Source organism: Corvus brachyrhynchos, unplaced genomic scaffold (genome assembly GCF_000691975.1).
Source record: "Corvus brachyrhynchos isolate BGI_N302 unplaced genomic scaffold, ASM69197v1 scaffold89, whole genome shotgun sequence".
NCBI lineage: Eukaryota > Metazoa > Chordata > Aves > Passeriformes > Corvidae > Corvus > Corvus brachyrhynchos.
The window spans coordinates 2,948,694-2,963,266 of NW_008246063.1; the positions used below are offsets into that span (position 1 = coordinate 2,948,694).

The 14,573-nt window shown below is 43.1% G+C and overlaps 1 long non-coding RNA gene across 3 annotated transcripts; it reads right to left on the bottom strand.

The window, feature by feature from the left end:
- Positions 1-3,747: 3,747 nt before the first annotated feature.
- On the bottom strand, positions 3,748-14,573 carry LOC108449730. 3 transcript variants are annotated; one of them, XR_001866011.1, is made up of 7 exons: positions 14,505-14,573; positions 12,502-12,627; positions 11,722-12,397; positions 10,937-11,126; positions 7,195-7,274; positions 7,001-7,110; positions 3,748-4,723 (listed from the first exon to the last, which is right to left on the bottom strand). It is a non-coding gene; the product is annotated as an uncharacterized LOC108449730 (long non-coding RNA). The 3 variants fall into 3 exon arrangements; XR_001866010.1 differs by lacking the exon at positions 10,937-11,126 and having other exon boundaries at positions 3,748-4,720; XR_001866009.1 differs by lacking the exon at positions 10,937-11,126.

A 14,573-nucleotide genomic window follows, 5' to 3' on the forward strand; every position in this document is an offset into this window, starting at 1 on the left:
CCTTGGGGCTGGAAACAGGGTTTATTCCCAAAGGGTGGGACTTACCTCTCCCAGCTTCAGCTCTCTGCAACACAGGTGCCTCCCACATCCCTAAAGCCTTCTTGTCCCTAAAGCATCTAAAGTCTTTGCCCCATTACTAAGAAATGAAACTATTGCACCTGAAGTTCAGTGACAACAATTCCACCTGAACTGTGCATGAGTGTCCCTGGCTTCTCCATGATTTCTAGCTACAAAGCCATGGCCTGTTTGTCCCCCTGGAAGCACCCTGGTTTTTAATGGTGAGAAGAAACTGCTACAAATGGGTGTGCACAAGAACTCCTGTTCTGTCCAGACAGCTTTGGGACAGAAAGGGCCACATCATAAACTGGATTATTGAGACACAGCCATTGCCACAGTTGTTCAAAACAAACCATTTAAAAATCTTTTCTTAATACCAACATTTTTTAATGCTTTGAGGTCTGAATTTTGTATTAAGAACTTACTTTCTGTGAGGGTTTCTCGTGCAACACATGGAAACATGGCCTGGATGTATTTGCTATGCAGGTTAAGTGCAGAGTCTCAATATTGTTCTCCCAGCCATTTCTGATGTGCCACATCAGAGCTGACTTACAGAATAACAGAATGGTTTGAGTTGGAATGGACCTTCAAGATCATCCAGTTCCAAACCCCCGCCACGGGCAGGGACACCTTCCACTAGACCAGGACTTTCAAAGAGGAAGCAGGATGGGAAGGGAGCACGGAAACACAAGAAAATTTATTCACTGTTCGTACAAACTCTAGTCACTGCTTAACCACCTCCCAGAGAAAATCAGATTGGTGTTAGCAACACCCTGCAGATCTGTTTATTAGAAAAATTGAACAGGAAAACCTCTGCAGTGCGTGACTCCTCCAGGCTGAACTGCTGTTGGACAGATGCTGAAAACTGATCTACCCAAGCACCCCACAGCTAGGAGGGACACACATTTATTGTGCCGCCGTAACACAGCTCCATGGAATAGCCATGTGATCTGCTGCCTTTTATGCAGTGGCTGAAATAAAACAGGAGAGGATTGGGGTTTTTTTAAACTTTCATATTGGAAAACTTGCCTGTTCCAAGGGGAATGTGGTGCAGGCTCAGCTGCAGGCAAATACAGCCAGAGGCATCCCACACACATACCAGCACATACACAGGGAGCCATACACAATATGCAAACACCCTGAAATCCCAAACAAATATCTCGAAAATCAGTTGTGCTCTAGAGGGAAAAGGGGCCTGCCCACACACACAGAATTAACAAGTTAATTAGTGTTTAAATATTTCCTTGCAAGCTCTGGCACTATTACTGCTCCAGTGAGTGTAAAACTAGCAGGAACAAGTGGCTGGTGGAAGAAGAATGACTCTGGTTTTCAATATGCTCTGATAAATGATAAAAATCATGCAGGCAAACCGTGCATGGTTTTTATTACAGCTTTACTGTGGCATGATTGGGAATTGAGGGAAATGCTTCTTTTTAAAAGCATATTCCTTTTGATCTAGCAGTGACCTTTTAATATGTTCAGGTCCCTGCAGGGGAGACAAAGGTATTTGTGGTCTTGTGTAAGAAAGGATGAGGAAAAAAAGGCACTTCAAGATGACATAAAAGCAAGGATCAGCCAAGGGGAAATAAATTTTCACCCTCTGAAGTATTTCACCAGACCTGATGATTTATTCACTTTGATACATTCCCCTGTGTGACCTCATGGTGGGATGGGGTTTGTTGGCTCTGCCAAGAGGACTCACCTGGAGCTAGAGGAGATTGGGGTATCTCTGTTCTAGCTGTGGGCAGTGAATTACTGCTCACCCCTTCCTGCAGTTGTTTTAATATTTATCCACTTGGGAAGGAAGCTGTGATTTGTTTTGTTATCTCCTTTGAGTGCCACCAGCTGAGGTAGTGCTGGGAGAATCAGAGATGTGCACAGCACCTTGCTGAGGTTTTTACTCTCCCTTTACTGCTAGTGAACAACTCCCATGGGAATAGATGGATGGTGGAAAAGAGCATGGATTTATACCATAATCACCACACCTTGGGCTTTTGTAGTTTCTTTTTTTTTTTTTTTAATAGAATAGAATAGAATAGGACTATTTCAGTTGACTGGGACCTACAATGAACATCTAGTCCAACCACCTGACTAATACAGGGTTGTCCAAAAGTTAAAGCCTATCTTAAGAACATTGTCTGAAATTTTTTAACTCGTTGGTTTTTAATTTACCCTTAGTTTGCCACGTTTGTAGGTTGCCTCTGAAGCAACCTTTTGCACCACTTGTGCTGCAGGTATTGAAGCTGTACATTTCTTTTCAGGCCTCTGGGGACTGAGTTATAATTTAGGTGCTTCTACTTTCAGAAACATGACTAGCAAGTCAAAATGCAGTGTCCTTGAATACTGCATTTTAAAAAAGCATGAGCAGTGAGGGTTTGCAGGCTGAAGCACTCTGTGACCAGAATATGTGCTTACCGAGCTAAGAGTCTGGCAAATAGTTTTTCCACAGGACCAAGGCTTTATAGAAACGTGCATCAAGGAGGGAGAGGGAAAACATGACCACTTTAGTGCCTAGCAATTGCTGCTTGCATTACAGTGGTGACAGCCCAACACTTCACAGTTTGCTTCTCTCGAGGGCTGATAAATGGTTTGATTTTATGTGAGATCCTTTATCTAGAGAAGTTCCCTCGTATCCACAAGAATCAGATCAATGTTCTGAGCACAGCTGCAGCAAGGCAGCTGGCTGCCATCAGGATGTATTAATTCACCTCTCAGTGTTCTCCAGCTTTGCCACCAACTCTTTTTCTGACCTTGAGCAAGGCATTTTATCCATTCAGGTACCTCCTGATGTGCCTGCAGATGGGCACATCAGGATGGGTGTCTTCCTTCTTTCAGTGACTGCTATCCATTAGCTAAATATGAACCTATAATGTGCTTTGAGCTCTTCAGATGACATATCACAGTAGTGCAGGTGTTACTGAAACATGCAGGTAGAAGCACTGGATGAAAAAGTCTTTCTGGAAATGACTTTCATGGCCTCGATTGCCTGTGCGCAGGATTTGTCCTCAGTGGATTCTGGACACAGAGGTCTGAGTCTGGTTTTTTTCTTTTAGGCAAGAAGAAGAGGATCAGCAGTGAGAATATGGCCCAGAAAGCAAATTGTGTCCTGAGCTGCATCAAAAGCAGTGTGGCCTGAGCGAGGGAGGTGATTCTGCCCCTCTGCTCTGCTCTGGTGAGACCCCACCTGCAGAGCTGCATCCAGTCCTGGGGTCCAGCACAGAAATGACACGGAGCTGTTGGAGAAAGGCCAGAGAAGGCCACCAGGATGATCAGAGGGATGGAGCAGCTCTGCTGTGAGGAAAGGCTGAGAGAATTGGGATTGTTCAACCTGGAGAAGAGAAGGCTTTGGGGTGGCCTAATTCGGGCCTTCTAGTACCTGAAGGAGCCTGCAGGAAAGATAGGGAGAGACTGCCAGGGCCTGGAGTGACAGGACAAGGATAAATGGCTTCAGACTGAAAGAGAGCAGGTTTAGATTGGCTATTAGGAAGAAATTCTGTATTGTGAGAGTGTTGAGACAGCAGAACACGTTGCCCAGAGAAGCTTCCCATCCCTGGAAGTGTTCAAGGCCAGGCTGGATAGGATTCTGAGGAACCTGGTTTAGTGCAAGCTGTCCCTGCCCCTGGCAGGGGGATTTGGATCTGGATGATCTTGAGGGTCCCTTCCAAACCAAACCATTCTGTGAATCTATGATTCTGTGCATATTCCTTAATTTTATTAGAAAACAGTTCATCCATTTAACTGTAAGATAAAAAGTAAATAAATGGAAGTAAATCTCGAGAGTTTTCTCCTTCCTTCTGGTTTGCACAACTGATAGGCACACTTGTGGGCATTTATCTTAAAACTTTTAATTATATTTAAGAATTCTATAAGGCTGAGAAACACAATACATTTTTTTTTTTTGCCAGACCAGTTCCACAGCCCAGTTCCCAACCCGGTCCCTCAAGCATCTTTACTGACACTGTTACAGTGCCCAGGGCTGGAGAGAAAAGCCAGGAATGAGAACACTTTAACTGAGTATTACTTTTGAGGACTTAACATTTCCAAACCCTGTCCCAAAGGACTGTCTCATCAGGAAACTGCAGGCCCAAGAGCACTAAAGGTGCAAAATGTATCTGCCACAACGAATGATCCCTGGCCCTACACAAGGAAGGCAGGAACAGGAGAAAAGAAGGGAAGGGAAAGAACTGTTTAACCTGTACAACCTGGGGGAAAAGGCAAGCACAACACCACAGACAGACTGTTTAGTGATTGAATTCCAGTTCAGGATCAGGCTCATCCCATGAGGTGGTTGGTGGCAGCAGGACACTGCACCGATGATTTATGAGCTTCCTTTCAGTTCCAACATTCAGGATGGTCCCAATCTATGTCTGCCAAACTTTTATCAGGATACAACCTCAATCCCAAGTATTTCCTTGCATAAAGATAATAATGGATGCTAAATAGTAGAATTTATTGTAAAATAAATAATAAATATGAAAAAAAGCAGAAGATAAAAGTCTTGCTCCTCAGCTGGGATGAACAGGGCCAGCTCTGCTCGCTTCTGTGTCCACACTATGGCAACGAAGGATTTGGTTCAGATAAAATTAAGCACCAAAAAAGGACTTGATCTTCTTTCCCTCTAGGAGTATCATTAGCTCCTTCCTTAGTCCTTTCTTCCAAAATTCTGCTGAAGAAGAGAGGAAAATGGATGAGTCATTGCAAAGCTGCAAATATTTGGCCAGTCTAACAGAGTAAAAGCCGTTCTCCTATAGAATCTCTTCCTCTGTGGGCTCACTGCGGTTTATTTTAGCTCATGAATGAATGTATCAAGTTGTCTCTTGAAATTCAAGACAAATACTTTAATTCAAAGTGAAAAGGCAAAATAATGAAGGATTGTTGCTCTATGTACTTAAAAATAAACATCATCAAGCCTGTATTTAAGGATGTCAGATATTCCACAGGTGACTTTCCGGTAATTCTAATACTTCACACTACAGCTGCAGCATGAGAAAGACAACAGAAGCCCAAATTCCTCATTTATTGTGGTCAATAGCCATGCATTTGTGTTATTTTTCTGAGGCGACATTGTTCAGCACAGTAGCTTAAAAATAACACTCCTACTGCTATTGAATTTGTTCTTTTTCATTTTTGTTTCCTGTGAAGTATTTCTCAGGCAGAGACCGACTGAAGTGGGGCAGGGACTGGATCTATCCACAGAAGAACAAGTGCTGAGGACTTTCTCCTAATTTCTACTAGATGTAAATAAAACTCCTGCAACTCTTCATCAGCCCTAGAGAAAGGGTGTAGTCTGTGCTGCAGGGAAATTACAGATAAATGTGAAATTCCAAAAGCTCCACTGCCAAACTTGATGTTTATAAAATTCTCTTCTCTACCTTTCCACAACCACACTGCTTTCAAATAGGTCAGTGGTTAAATCTCTCAGGTGCTGCATTAAAGCAACTTGTGTAAGAGAGCAACCCTGTGCACAAAATATTGGAAGTTAGACTTCTTTTGGGATACAATTACTTAGGAAAAACATAAATAATTGCTTTGAAACTTTTCAACTCACAAAGAGAAATCCAATGGTAAGAGTGAACACATGCATTTGCAATCAAAATAGCAACAACTGGAAAATTAATACTATTTATATTAATACATTTTTGTGAAAGAGGAGTACTAATTTATACCATGAGTAGCTTTAAATTGAAAGAGAGCAGGTTTAGGTTGGACATTAAGAAGAAATTCTTTACACGGAGAGTAGTGAGGCCCTGGCAGAGGTTGCCTGTGGATGCCTCATCCCTGGGAGTGTTCAAGGCCAGGCTGGACTGGTCTTTGAGCAACCTGGGATAGTGGAAGGTGTCCCCACCCATGGCAGAGGAGTTGGAACTGGATGATCCTGAAGATCCCTTCCAACCTAAACCACTCTGTGATTCCATGATTCTATGAATGTGTACCACTACAGACAAGAATTTGCATTTTAAGCATGAAATCTGCCAAATGTCTTAACAGGATTTTTAATGACATATTTATACATATTTTGTAATATATTTATTACTTCTCTTTATTACATTTTGGTCACATTAATCTGATTTAAATCATAGTGCAAGACAACACTTAACAGGAGCATGAAAAATCTCTACACTTGCTGCACCTGCTTGGTAAATAAACAAAGCAGCTCAGCCTGTAACTAACTCAACATAAACAGATATTTTAAAAAGTCTGATACAGGAGCTGATCTAGCAGCATCAAAACAAAACAGTAAGGAAATCTTTGCTTCTCTGTTACACACAGCTCCAGTACCTCACTGAAACTAGAGGAGGGTTTTTATTAAGAGAAAGATAAGAGGGTTGGGAAAACAACAACTGTAGGAAGAAAGAGAAAAAATCTGACTTGTACACTTTGTTTTCAGTGTTCAGCAGCTTCAACCACTTTTCTGAACCTCTCCTAATTGTAACCCCTGGTATCTACCCATAGGATCACATTGCTATGCCATTTTTACGGACTAGAACCAGAGGCATCAAAACCCTAAATGACATTTAAGACCGCATGAAGTTCAGAGCAGATAAAAAGACCTAACACTGCACTGCTGGTTCTAACTTGTAAACAATGTGACAGCTAAAATCCTGTGTATCTGTTATGCTGAGAAGTAATGCTCTTACAAAGTTAATATCGTGACGTGTAAAAAACATGTTTCTAAATAAACAGGGTAACACTTCAAGAACAGAGGGAGAGAAACATTTCATGAACAACTTCTGATTAAAAGCTTTATTATAGAAGATACACCTGCTGTCAATTCACTTTTCTATGGCTAATGGTGACACTGATGCACGAATGTTAGATTGCCACAAAGTGCAAACCTTCAGTGCAAACTGAAATGCACCTGGCAGGGTGAGATGATCTTTCAGGTCCCTTAGCACTCCATGATTCTGTGATTTTAAGTCAAACCACAGGTCTTCTCTCTCACCTTTTTTTTGGTGTGCAATATTCTTGCTACAGAGTAAATAAACTCAGGTGAGGTATTGAGGCAGTCAGACACAAAGGCACTTCAGAGAACACCTCGGAAAATTGTTCTGCCTGTAATGAAAGAACCAGGGCAGAACTGTGAGCTACATGGAAATGAAAACGATGTCTTCTAAACATACCTGCTATGGTTTTTACCTCCATACTTTATCTGTTCCAGAGGCTCTCTTCAAAAACTTTGTTTTACTGCAAGAGCAGTATCCTTTTTCTGCAGAACCCTAAATGAGAATAAATGATCAATTTTTAATTAGGCAACTGAAGAGCTCAAGACACAATGCTCTTTTATTCCATTTTGATTCCAGCTGTTAAAGCAGCACAGGATGAACAAATTAGAGGAATGAGAGAAATCTTTCTCCCTCCTGGCTAACTTAAATTTATGAGGTCACTGATTCAGTGGTTCCCAAGTAATGATTTCATGTGGACAGCAGGAACTCTATGCAGCCATTGTAAAATTAACTCATACAGGTCAGCAGCATCTTGCCCAGAACTTCGAGTAACTCTTTTTACCAAGAGGCGACTGTAATGCAGGAGGATTTTTTCTGAAACAGGATAGAGGATAGGAAACCCTGAGAGCTGGAGAGGGGCTCTCAGGAGAGAGGGGGAATGGCTTCAAACTGACAGAAGAAATAAATTTGTAGGTAGTACAGATGAACAGACAGATTGGAAAATAAAGAAAACATTGGAAAGATCAATATTCATCTGCATTCAAAATCATTCACTAAGTGTGAGATTGATCAGCAATGACCACTAATTCCCACAGAAAATAGTCTCGCTACTTAAAGTATTTGGGTCTGTGTTTGAAAATAAATTTTCAGAAAATGATCCTCTGGTACCTAAAATGTCATTTGAAGAGTCCAAAAGAATTGCAGAAAGGGGATCTTTCCTTTTGCTGTTTGCTCAGATGTTGAAAAAAACGTGGAAGAAAAAAAGACAAGTTTTCTCAGATGTGGTCATTGTAACCTTTTAGCTGACGGGCATTCAGAACAAGTTAAAATTATTATATATGGAGAAAGCTTAACACAGTCTTAAAAATAAAGAAGTGGAAGTGTTCTGCACCAGTCATCCCTGCCCTCCTTGCTCGCTGGATTGATGTCCCGGGGGCCCAGTGGAGATGGGAGGATTGGATCCACACACTCACATCTGACTGCTGTACGTGTGCTGAAATTTGCATTAAGTACAAGAATCCCTTTGATCAAAACATCGCACACATTTTACACATCAAGGGGCTCTAGGAAAAGTGTAAGCTTGCAGAGCAGCTGGAGGAATTTGGGGAGGGATTTGACAGACAGCAGAATATGATGTAACTGTCACAGTTCCTGCAATAACCTGACTTGATATTTTAATGACAAAGAACTGGGACTGCATAAGGACAAAATACATTTTAAAAATTAGATTTATTGATAGCAGTTTGAATAAATAAAAATAAAATAATCTCAGGTTGGCTCAGACCTGAACAAGCTGAAAGGCTATGTCTTTACTGGGAAAGCCACCAAGTGCAACCCTGGAATGTAAGCCCTGGGGCTCCAATGCTGGCAGTCCCAGGAGTGTGCTCCACTGACTGGGCACAGTCCTGAACACCCTCCTTCCCTCCTGAGCCTTCCTAGGAACAGTGGGCACCACAGCTCAAGGCAGCAAAATGACAGAAAACAGCAGAATGTAAGCCAAAGAATTCACATGTTTCTAAATGTACTTAAGACCTTTGTGCTGCTGGGTCTCTGGAGAATGCAGTTTTAAAGTACATGGCTTGATTTGGCTCAGCAACAAATTTGCCTGAGGTTTGGTTGGGAAAGAAAAAAAAAAAACCAAGAAGTTGACTTCAGTCTTGGAAGACAAAATAAAACACAAAGACATGATTCTGTGATGGGAAGTTCGGCCCTTCAGGATAGATCATGGATTTTACTTCCCTTGCTGTCGCACCAGGGCTCCACCTGAGAGAGTCCTGACTTCATTCCTTCCTTGGAACCAGTCTCACTAAGCCAGTGTGGGATCTTTCCTTTCTTTCTAGGAATCAAAGCTACCAGTCAGGAGAGGGATTTTGTTTGATTTTCTGGAAAGATAAATAAACTTCTGGGTCCCATGACTGCACCTGGTCAGCTGTGGGGTCAGGTAAGTGTTGTATGGTACCACTGGGGCAGTGATGCTGCAAACCCACATCAGAAAATGCAGACCCAGTACTGGGAGGGTTCCCTTCCTGCCATGTTTGGTTTCAGCCAGTTAAATCCAGAACAGAAATTGTCTTGTTTTTGTTTTGTTTTGCTTCCCACTGGGAAATCTAGGAGGTTATTACCCTGCCTCTAATTAACACATTAACATTTGCTTTGGAGGTCTTAGTTAATAACAGCAACTCATCAAGTGGGTCCCCCAGCTGCTGATTTGTTTTTTTTCACACCAAATTTTCTACCTGAAATTTCCTTCCTGATCCTGTGTGAGTTTGCCAGTTTCCCTTGAAGCTTTTCTTATGAATTTCTTTGTGTTTTGTTTTGTTTAATAAATTAGAAAAACCTCCACTGGTGACTTTCCATTCAGCTCCTACTTCAGGCACTGCCCAATGCTGATACAATGTTTTATCCTTTTTTTTTTTTTAATCCAAAAAGAAGGATAGATGTATAAACATTCACATTTTGGTGCCTTTAATTTTATTTACTGCATACTTTTCCTTCACCAATGCCAGAGTACTATGTAGACTCCTTATATATGCAGTTGACTTCTTCATCTGAGATTGATTTAGGTGATTTAAAAAAAAAAAAAAAATCCTCTTACAATCAAGGATGTTCCTGTGTATTACGTGAAATATTTACCATCTTGCCATTTTTGCCTTTCTTTTTCCCCCCCAAATCCCCCTGTATTTCATCAGCACAGCTTGAAATAGCCCTGCAGTTCAGAGCTACCTGCTTGTTCTGGTTCCTTTAATGAATATTTACCATCCTGCAGAAAAGTGGAGGATGCCTGGCTGCAGCTGTGCTCCCAAACACCGGAAAGAACTCGTTCTCTTCAGAGCCATTACCCCCAGCTCTGTCACTTAATAGAAGGAAAGACAATACATGCTACACCATAATGAAATTTCCTACCTTTTTGTTTATACCAGGTTTAATAAGCCCTGCAAATTAAATGAGGTAATGGCATGGACTGCTCAAATAATACCAGTAGTATTAAACTAACTGTCTTCCCTCCATATTAATAATTTCATAATTAATTATAGGGGACAGTTGTCTTTTCCACCTACCAACAACCTCTGTGTAGACAGAGCAGACGAGAAAATAATTTTACATTTCTACAAAAGTTCTCAAGAATCAGAAGAAAACAAGGATCTTACAAAACAGAGGAGCAAGTCACAACTTAGAAAAGTTTAGCTGAGTCAAGATTTGGGCTAATTACCAGGGCTCTCCCTCAGTTAATTGAGAAAAATAGGGGTAATCAGACAGCAATTCATTGGATTCTCAATAGGCTGGATGGATGGATGGACGGATGGATGGACGGATGGATGGATGGACGGATGGGCGGATGGATGGATGGACGGATGGATGGATGGATGGATGGATGGACAGACGGATGGATGGATGGATGGATGGATGGATGGATGGATGGATGGACGGATGGATGGATGGACGGATGGACGGATGGATGGATGGATGGATGGACAGACGGATGGATGGATGGATGGATGGATGGATGGATGGATGGATGGACGGATGGATGGATGGACGGATGGACGGATGGATGGATGGATGGATGGACAGACGGATGGATGGATGGATGGATGGACGGATGGACAGATGGATGGGTGGATGGGTGGATAAGCTACTGGAAGTGCCCTTCTCATAGACAATTAGTTTGGATCAGGCCCTAAAGTTGGAGGGGAAAAAATGGCAGAGTTTTGTACCTGGCTGCCTTGTAGCGTTGACAGAATCCCTGACTATCGCCCTGCTCGCGCCTCAGGAGTTTCTGCTGAGATATCAGTTTGGATAATGAAGTAACTTCACTGGACATCACCACAGCTCCCCTCTCCCACCTGAGAGCTCAGATCATCAGCTTTTATGGAGCTTTCTCAACATTTGACTGAAACCTGCATTCTGTAACACAAAGGAGATTCCCTCACATTTTTGTCGAAGTCAGTACGTTGCTGAAGGCTTCTGCTTTTACAAGCAATTTTCTGATGAAGGAAAGGAACAAGAAACAAACAAAAAACCTGTCACCAGAACCTGAAATAGAGCCTTTTCAGGATTTACTACAAACCATCAATTTGATAGATTATTTTGGGCTTGCCTTCATCCCATTAGAACCAGTGGGAAATCTCCCAGGGACTTCAGACAACCCCCTTTTTTTTCCATATGAAAAAGTGAAACTATTAAAAGATAGAAGAGAATGTAAGGATCAGACTCACTGCTCTGGATTTAGTCTCTCTCCTCCATAAATCACCTAAATAACTCTTTAATAGTTTTTCCACCTGCAAATTGGAGAGAATTGGTAACCCTGATGTTGTCCAGAGAATCTGCAGAGCATAAAGTTCTAAAAATACAGGAATAATAACTATTTATTAAAGCAAGGACATTTGAAAAAAAGCCTAAATGAAGAATGTTTATTAAACCTTTATATGAGATCAATAGGACATACAATGCATGACAGAAAGTAGGTATTGCTGCTGTCCCGAATGCACGGAATACAGACCTGGAGAGGAGTTGTTTGCTTTTAGGCCTGTTCATCCAGGGAATTATGTGTGTTTTTGGCAACTCAAATACTGTCTCAGCTTTCCAGTGTGAAAAATGGGGATAAGTATCTTCTTCTCAAGTTTGCTCAGAGGCTACAGCACTTTGACATCTTTGGATGAAGGAAGAAACAGAGGAGAAATGATCAGTAATTGGGATCAAATGCTGGGAAGGGTCATTTAGTGCAATTCCCTGCTGCTGGTAACAACTGTATCATAAAAATTTATGAAGCTCCATTTTCCCTTTCATTTTCTGTTTCCAGTATTTATACCACCCCTTCCCTGTATATTAATCAGAGCACACACTCCTATTTCACTCAGTCATTTCCTTCCATTTTTACCATTCCGGTCCTTAGGAGCATTTGATTTTTCTGGTGTGTTACCATGAATATCGTCTTTATTGATGTCTCCCAACTTTCTGTCATCAGTAATTTTAATTAGCACATTTCTACCTTTTCTGGCAAGAGCATCAATAATGATCCCAAGACCAATAATTACAAAATAAATGAAATAATTTTTCCCTTCTTCCTTCCTTCCTTCATTTCTGCATAGTGGTCCAGCTTCGGTGGAAAGGGTAGAGTGTATTTGGTATCCTGTCTCCAGCATATCCAACAGCCTTCTGGTTATGTCCCAGCATTTCTGTAAAAGATGAATGGGGATTGCTATACTGCTGTTTAAAAGAGAGTTTCTAGGAATCATTTTTATATGGTGCTCAATGCATTTGTATTATGCTCAGAGCTTACCTAATGGATTGGCTCCTGGAGGGGCTTGGGCCATTTCAGGTGGGATTCACCTTAAAAACTGTGTTTGCAATCTAGGTCCCTACATGTTCCATGTCTCCCTCGAGTTTCCTTTTGGTGCCTGGTAAACTAAATGTAGGTAAATAAATAAATGGAGGTAAGTTTAAGAGTGGGACTTGTCTTACCCTGAAGTAACTGCCCAGGTTTGATCAGTGAAATTCACATTCCAAACACCATTGATTATATTGAGTAGTTCTCCATCAACCTTTGTGAGATGCAGTCCAGGAGCTGGACTTGATGGTCCTTGTGAGTCCATCCAACTCAGGATATTGTATGATTCTGTGCCCCTGCCTCCAGTTTCCAGACAAACTGTAACTTCCAGAGGTGGAAGTCCAGGATCTGCTCAAGCTCCAGCTGCCTGGGGCAGGCAGGAGAGCAAAAACTGAGTTCAGCTGCCATGAGAGACAAGGGAAAGATTAATAGAGACATTTATTATTTCTGGCTCTTTCCCAGAATCACTGAATCATTAAGGTAGGAAAAGACCTCCAAAATCATCAAGTCCAACCTTTGACCAAACACAACCACGTCAACTAAAACCACAGCACTGAGTGCCACATCCAGTCATTTCTTGAGCACCTCCAGGGATGGTGATTCCACCACCTCCCTGGGCAGCCTCTTCCAATGCTTGACAACCCTTTCCATGAAAAAATTCTTCCTGATGTTCAACATGAACCTCTCTTAGTGCAGCTTGAGGCCATTTCCTCTTGTCCTGTCACTGGTTGCCTGGGAGAAGAGGCCAACTCCCACATTTTATCTGGAATGTCCAGCTCTGGGCTCCTCAGTATGAGACATGGAGCTCCTGGAGAGGGTTCTGCAGAGATGATGAAGGGACTGGAGCATCCCTCTTATGAGGAAAGTCTGAGGGAGCTGCAGCTGTTCAGCCTCGAGAACAGAAAACTGAGAGGGGACCTCATCCCTGCCTGTCAGTGTCTATAGGGAGGGGTCAGAGCATGGACCAGGCTCTGCTCGGTGTGCCCAGAAATGGGACAAGAGGAACGGGCAGGAACTGATGCCCAGGAGGTTCCACCATTGCCCAGAGAGGATGTGGAGTCTCTTTCACTGGAGATATTCCAGAAATGTCTGGACACAATCCTGTGCCATGTGCTCTGGGATGACCCTGCTAGAGCAGCAAGTTTGGACCAGATGACCCCACTGCAGTTCCTTCCAACCTTTCCCATTCCATGATCCTGTGATTTCAGACTTATGTTATTAAATATACAGAATGACTGATGGGCACTCAAATGCTGTGGTCATTTTAAAGTAAATTCCAAGTATTTCCTTGAAAAGAACTATCACAGAATCACATAACCACAGACCGAGTGAGGTTGGATGGGACCAAGTGGGTCACAGAACACAGAATATTCTGAGATGGAAGGGACCCAAAAGGATCATCAAGTCCAACTTGTAGTGGCCCATACAGGGATCGAACCCACAACCTTTGCGTTATCAGCACCAGGCTCTGACCAGGGTCATCTGGTCCGACCCCCTGCTCAAGCAGGGTCATCTCAGAGCACACGGCACAGGATCGCGTCCAGACGGCTCTGGGATACCCCCAGGGAGGGAAACTCCACAACTGGAATATCCCAGTGTTAGAACAAGGGAACAACTGTGCCAGCTGGTGCCACTGAGCGAGGACAAGGCGTCAAACTTCGCCTCTTCCCGAGCAAATTCGCCAGATCCCCTCAGGATTTGCGCTGCCTCGGGGAAGGAGCGAAGGAGAGAAAGAGAGAGGGAGGGAGGAGAGAGCCCTTGAGGCGGGCGCGGAGACGGGACGCGCCCTCTCCACCTCCTCCACCCCGCTCCCTGAGGGGCGGCACCGTGACCCCCCCGCAGCCATGTTGGGGGGGTAGCGGCGCATCCCATGGTGCAGCGCGCCGGGAGGGCGGGGAGAGAAGGACGGAGGGAGGGAGGGGAAGAACGAGGGAGGCGGCACTGCCCGCGCAGACCCTTCGGAGCCTTCTCCTCCTCCTCGTCCTCCTCCTCCACCGCGGCTTCTCCTCTTCGCCGCAGCCCCG